The following is a 7,500-nucleotide window of genomic DNA, read 5'->3' as shown; positions in this document are numbered from 1 at the left end:
ACATATAGCACGTTAGATCCTGTCCTTGAGCTGTCCTTGTTAAGCTTTTTGAAAACTTTTCTGACTCTGCGTGAGGGATCTTTTCCCCCAACCCCACATGCACCGACTGTTGTTTGTGAAATACTCATGAGTTGACCAACTTTCACTTTCCGTGCGGAGTTCGCGAATGCACGGAGGGGGGGGGGGTGCTCTGCAGACTTTCATTTATTACAGAATGTATGTTTACCCTGAAAAACTGTGCCTAGGTATCCGTTGCTGCTCTCAGGATAGCTATACGGGATATTCCCCTGTTTCCTGTGACGTTGAAATTGCAGCTGTCACTACTACACAACATTTGCAAGACGTTGACAACATATTCAAAATTGCCTTCATGTCTCCGACTGGCCAATGGCTCTCTCATCGAGCAGCACTTCTTGGTTTCGCCAGTGATATTCAATCTCCAGTACCCCCCCCCCCACCCAACTCGTACTTATTTCACAGCCTCAATTACTCCCTGCACATTCTCATGGAATCAGCCGTTACCCAGGACCCAGGATGTAGCCAAAGGATGCGTAGACGCCCTGCGAGCTTCAGGACAGTTTCGGTCTGGGGTCGTTGGCCACCTGGGTATAGTTTCCTCCTGCAGCTTGCTGATAGAAGGAGAAGAGATCGGGTCACTCTGGAGGACTGAAAGTTGTCCAGGCGGAAGGTCTGAAGTGCTATCAATTGCATCAACCTTTGGCAGATTCATATAAAACGCATAAATAATAAAAGTCTCACTTTATCTGCAGCAGCCCCTTACGAACGTGGATTGATTTTCTTCATTTTTGATTTTCTTTCTCTTCGTTCGTTTGGATTATTTTTCACCAATTATCGTGCGGAATGTTTTTGAACTTTTGTCTCCAAATGAGCACATCATCTCTCTTTGCCAGTCACCTTGTCGAGACTAATTTTTCCTTTAGTTTGAGTTTTGTGTTGTTTCTCAGAGCTCTTGCAATACGTCGCATATGGTTTATCAGGAGTTGTATTTTTACCTTGCCTTTGTGGCGGTGTGTACCATGATGCCGTCCGTGTGTGGTTCAATCATATGCTCTCGAGCAGGGTTTTAGAGGTGCCAAAAGCAGTTTTAGAAGGAAGATACGCTGGGTGGTTTGATATTTCTTTTCCCAGCTATATTCACGGCAGGGATCTTTTCCCAGCTATATTCATGGCAGGGATTTGGAATTCCATTGGAATGTGCTTGGGGTACCAGTATACCAAGCCCTACTCTTTTTGAAAGGAACCTGAGGATGCCTGCATAAACTAGCATCCACGAGTGAGTGATACTATCTATGACACAGCAGGTTTAGCACCCCTCGCCAAATGAAGGCCGCGCTCCATGATAAATTGCCATGACTTTCAGCACCAGGAGAGTTTGTAATCGGATCCTATTCCATCGGGAATTGATCCTAGGCTAAACAACTCAAAGTCAAATATTCCATCCCTGAACTCTCCCACAGTGCAGTCCGTGCTGCGGTACACAGCTAGATTTGGAGTGGAGGGTTGGAGGATGAAATAAATAAATTAATAATACAATCCTAATTGCAATAGAGTTGCACACGGCTTGCGCTCTTATCAGACGGCAAGAAATAATAAGAGTGAATGAAAATTACTACAAACAAAAGAAAAGAAGACAGCAATATGAAAGAGCAAGGCAGTGGCTGTTGCTATTATTTATTTCAAGACATCATCCATGTATGATGAGACTGTATGTTGCGCTCAGCTCATAGAGTAAGGGGCGATCTATACATTGCATAATGAAAATGGTCAGTGTTGGATAAACTTTGTAAGGGATTACAAGGGCAGAAAGAGAAATGTATGGATTGGCGAAGTTGAGGGGTTGCAAGGTGGAGACGTGTGGAAAATTCTGCCATTTGTATATGTAACATTTAGATGGCCCCTGAAGTGTAATATCCCGAAGGTTATGCTGATTTAAAAAAAAAAAAACTAAATAAATATACATAGTCACTGGACAAAGAGTGCTCAGGAGGGAGGATGGGGATGTCATCAGGGAGGTATTTCACATGGATGCAATTGGTATGAGAAGGGACAAACCAAGGAAGTGGTGGAGAGGGACTTGAGGGAGAGAAAGGATGGGTGGGGGACAGAGAGAGCATACTTAAATTAAGTGGGGCCATGAAAATAGTAGTAGTAGTAGTGGGTGGTGGTCGTCGGAGTACATAAAGAAGGTGGATGGAGGACAGACATTCGGCAATATGGGCAAAAGCTTGTTTTATCTGCTTAATTTAGAGCAGACTAGATAAGTTTATGTGTGTGTGTTTTTTTTTTTTGGGGGGGGGGGTGAATAAATATTTGAATTGATACAGTACCTTGGTACCATATATATATATATATATATATATATATATATATATATATATATATATATATATATATATATATATATATATATATATATATATATATATATATATATATATATATCATTCAATACGTTAAAATTTATTTTAATTTAAGACTAAGATTTATTTAAAACTGTTAAAATTTAAGACTCAGGCACAACCTGTTCTTCTCAGTTTAGTTGTGATATTCCATCTGACTTTCAAAAGAGAAAAGAATGATTAAAAACACAAATGCAGCAAAGACAAGGATGTATAAAGAGATGGCAATGAAGATGGAAATAGTCAGGAATTATGGATGTGGAAAACCTGACGTTAAGTTTGCGGTTAGGTTTGCTGACTTAGGATCCTAGGGTCCTGAGTTTGAGCCCCTGTCGACCACTGTATTAACAGCAGGTGGGGTTGACTCAGCTTGCCATCCTTCCAAGGTTGTTGAAATGAGCACCAATGTACTGCGAGTAGGGGCACTGCATCAGCGACATAGCTGCGTCCCTAACCAAGGATGAAACCAGCAGCCTCAAGGCTGCACATGAGAGTATGTTTGTATGGATGTGGGAATTGGTAATCCATATTTATGGTATTTCTGGGATTTTTTTTTTAAACCATGCAGAAGGGGGAGATTCCTCACTAACCGATTGTGGTGCAGTATTACTAACAACGATAAGACGAGGTACTACTAGCTCATTTGCGGCACTTTCTGCATGAAGCGCAGCTGAAGCTCCAACTGTTGGTTTCAGTTAATTCGTGAAACCACTAATGAACAAGCTACAGCATAATCAGATCGCTCGGAGTTTCCTCACTTGAATGCTGCAGAAATAATACCTGGTGACCTTCAATGCATTGTGTTCGTGTTTTCATGCCTGTGTTTTGGAGGTATTAGGAAGTGTGGTTTCAGACAGTGAACGTGGAGGTGATAATTAGACGGTTTAGACTTCTGATTTCGGATACTGCAATGCCACCCAAAAAGAGTCTGCACAAAACGGGATAACAGCTTGCAAACCACCTGAAAATTATCATTTTATCTCCTTCGCACCGGTACCACTTCACCATCATGTAAGAGCTTCTCTGTGTGAGCAACCTGGACATAAATTAAGGGAAGAGAGATTGCTTCTTACCCCCCTGAGGGACATTGATGACAACTGATGGCAGGTGGCTGAATGCACATACAGTACTCCTATAAAATGACGAAGTGATGCTTTTGAGGACGGAGTCGCACATCACATGGACCACCAATAAATTGATATTTTTTTAAATATTCTTTTTCGTAACTTTTTTTTTTTTTTTACAGTGGTTGATGCATCTTAAAAAAGCTTATTCACCTCTTGAATTAAGGATTAGATATATTTTGGACACGATGAGCAAATTAGCTCAGTAGATACCATTTAAATGTATGTTTACAGCATTGTGAGATATGTGTCGACTGTGACTTGTACTGGATCACAAAACTTTCAAGCTTTACGGATTGTATTGAATCAGTATGAAAAGCCATTTATTTATTTAATCTGGGATGTTTCTCCACTCGGAAGCTATCAAATTCAGGTTCGCATTGTCATGATGACCTATTGTTCACAATATCCATCGGCTTTTATGGTTCACAGTTAGTCAAGCATTGCATTGAATGCGTATAATAAGGAAGACATCTGATCATGTAAATCCTTGATCATGCATAAATTATACGATATTTTCTTCCAAAATTGCATCACACTGAGCAGTTACATTTGGGTGAAGTGTTCTGTCACAGTCATTAATATTATCAGTTTTTGAGGTTGCATACGAAAATAGTATGCAGTTGAGAAACCAACCTGTAACCCTCGCTTCAGCTTCCTCTTCCGTGCCCTATATCATGCTGTTTCTACCTGCAATGTGTGATGAGTTTTGTCTGGCAGCTGTCAAGGGGATTGGTTACCGTGTGTGCCTACAGCACTCCCTCGTTGTGTGCAAAGAGTGAAGTATGAAAGGCGGGTCTCTGAGATCAATTATGGGGGTGGCATTGTAGCCTCATCTTTGTTTCAAACATTATCACCATTAGAAAGTTTTATCATGTTATATTCATTTCCAAGTCGACCTAAAAATGGCTTCTTGTGTACTTGTTGTCTGTTAGGTCTTCATGAATAATTATTTTTCTTACCAATTTATCAAGACAGTAAATTGTGAAAATTTTTTTATGGATTTCTAGGTTTGTTGGCTTGGAAAATACATGGAGGAACTGGAACGGCACTCTGTATAGCATATCCCTCCACCAGGCTGAACAGTTTACATTTTGTATCCCACTTATCGGTGGGATCTGGATCCGCAGCTGAACCAAAATCTAATCAGCTTGTTCTTATCACCGAACCAACTCATCCACCTCGTTTTGTCATAACTCGTCCACAATCTTTTGAAATATTGTGCTACATATCGTTTTTAGCTCCATCTCTCAATTGTGAAGAATCACTTAGAAAATTTAATAATTATCATATCCGGCTTCGGATTTTCAACAAAATCGAAACAATTCATCATTGTCACACCCAACAGGTCCACCAAGGTTCGTCCGAATCCATCCATAACTTTTTGAAATATCATGGTATATATCGTTGTTTGCCCTATCTCTCAATGGCGAAGAATCACTTAATAATTATAGTATCCGGATCTTTACCAAAATCTAATCATTTCTTCTATTTCGCACACCCAACCTCTCCACCAAATTTAGTCCGAATCGGTCCACAACCTTTTGAGATATCCTGTTAACAGACAAACTGGCAGATGAACAGAGACCGACAGATAGGGGTGAAAACATAACCTCCGTCCACCTTCGGTGGTGAAGGTAAAAATATTGTTCCTGACATATCTGTGTCACATTGTCAGCTGAAGACCAGATTGGATATTCAGGTGTGCTTCTTGACCATCTCAGAAGCATAGTTGGAAACGATGCACAAAGTCCAATATCCTGTTTGGCGAAGCACTTTGTGGACTATCCAACCTCGAAGGTTGAGCGCTCACCTGCATGTCGAAGATTGTAGTTGTTTCTTCAATTCCCATTGTTTGAATAAGTTGTTGTTACTGCCTCATCTACTACCTGACCGTAATTGGTCTATATCATGAATTCCCATAAACTGTGACTGTCGTAGTTATGTGCTCAAAATGATTGATCAATTCTTCCCTGACCATGATTCTGTCCAGACAAAATGACTCTGTCTGTACCATCGTGGACCATTCTCAAAGACACGCCAGGCATTCGGTCTCGTTTTCTGCATGATGATGGCGGTATGAAACTTGTTACTGTCTCAAACACGAGAGTAAATGGCAGGTGGGAAGTCAGAACATTAAACTCTTACTGCTGCATATAAGCTGCTGCTAACGAACATATTTTAGGCTTTACATATATTCATGTGCTTGTCAGTTTAGCTCACGAAAGGTCAACCATATAGTCCAGCAATGCATTCCTTAGTTAGTCTTTGTTTTCAACTGACAGTCATATGCCCATCCATGCAACCTCTAGCTTAGACTTGAAACTACAAATCGTATATTTCCATAATAAAGTAGTTCCTGCAATGATTTCACCAGAGAGTCATTACCAGCCCAATCATTTGTCATTGGAGAGAAAGGGTTGAGGTTTCTGTGTATCTTTCACCAGACTATCCCATGGTGCCAGGTGCCTTGGAAACGCGTCAGGGGAGAGAGGAATAGTGGATGGGGAGAGGGTGGCATCGTGGCAGGAGGAGGATCAGGTGGGTAGTGCGAGGGGATGGGCTTTGATAATCCTGGGCCTGGACTTGCAGGTTATGAGAATATGAATGCTTTGTGGGCTGGTGCTTGTGAATGCCCTTAAGAACGAGGTTCATTTGCTGCAATACCTCTCGAGTATGATGAGAGGGCTTTCAGGGGTGTGAATTGGGGCATGATTTTAGGGGAAAGAGAGGGAAATAATTTGTGAGAAAGTGGGAGATGGATTATGCTCGGCCTTGGCCTGTTTTCAGCATATCGGGTTGTACTGTAGTAAGCTTCGTCTGTCAGCAAATGGTAATGAGGGGTAGTGCATTCTGTTTAACCTGGCACAAGGTCGTGAATACTGGGTTTACACCACGTAAAAGTGAATCATCGTTGCTAATGACATTGCCTGATTAGCTTTGCCGTCTTCTGCAAGATTTGTAGCCACTCACGATGACCTTTTGCTATGGAAGGATCAAGCAACGACCACAAAAACCCCTACATCAGGTTCCCAGCAAATGCATGTAAACACATATGCTCAGCTGCTATTACGTCCTTCTTACCGTACAAGATACAGGATGCTGAACAGTCTGTGCTGCAAACAGGAGCAGATTACGTGTTCATAATGCAGTGTTTTGCAGTATTGTTTTAAGTAATGCCTGTTTTTAGATGGCTCAGCTTTCCCCTTCAGGCTCTCAGCATTTAAATTCACCTGTATATGCTGGCAGCTTAGATGGCCAGGTGGATATCGACACGGGAGTAAATGCATCGCTCCCAATTATATGTCGGATTTAGGCTTTTTCGGTTTCTTTCACAAACAGAAAAAATATTATCCTCCAAAAACCTCATCACATTCAAAATTGTTCAAAAACATGACTTGTACCGTTACTCCTTCTGCCAATTTGAAATAGCCTCGTAATGGAAGTTTAAATACAATGATGCAATTGTACTACCTTTATTGTTATTACTTATGCATTTGCAAAAAAACACAGGAGCTTGTTTATTTTTGCATCTTTTATTCGTCGATTGACATGTTCTAGAAAGAATACGCAGGAGCATTTTGCTTCATCCAAGTGAATATGAATTCATTATAATCCTTCATCTCAAAGATGGCTCACTAAATCTCACACATGGTAAGTCATTGCTGCTTTTTAGTTTTCTGTTCATCCCCTATTAATAAATATTTCAATCTGCTTCACACAAAATTATCTCTAGCTCTCCCCATGCAAATACCCGACCACCGAAACTGACGTGCTTACAAGTATCATTCAACAAGTGAACAATGTTTTTGTCTCCGATGATGCATTGCGCCGCATGTACATGCACCACACAGGCCCAATGCTTACCACCATTTTTTCTTTATTCATTTCTCACTTTGTCTTTGTCCCAGATATTTTTGGCACTACCTGCTGTTCCATGTCTCGGTGCCGTGCGT

At 41.0% G+C, this 7,500-nt stretch overlaps 1 protein-coding gene across 6 annotated transcripts in view; it reads left to right on the top strand.

The window, feature by feature from the left end:
• The window catches only part of LOC147035139 (myelin transcription factor 1-like protein), a 731,493-nt gene that overhangs the window by 1,183 nt on the left and 722,810 nt on the right, over positions 1-7,500 (top strand). The gene's annotated exons all lie outside the window — the stretch shown is intronic.

The sequence above is a fragment of the Eptatretus burgeri genome, chromosome 1 (assembly GCF_056783735.1).
Source record: "Eptatretus burgeri isolate ZD-2024b chromosome 1, Ebu_testis_v1, whole genome shotgun sequence".
Classification (NCBI taxonomy): Eukaryota; Metazoa; Chordata; class Myxini; order Myxiniformes; family Myxinidae; genus Eptatretus; species Eptatretus burgeri.
Note: the sequence above shows the minus strand (reverse complement) of the source record. Positions and strands in the feature narration are given on the sequence as shown.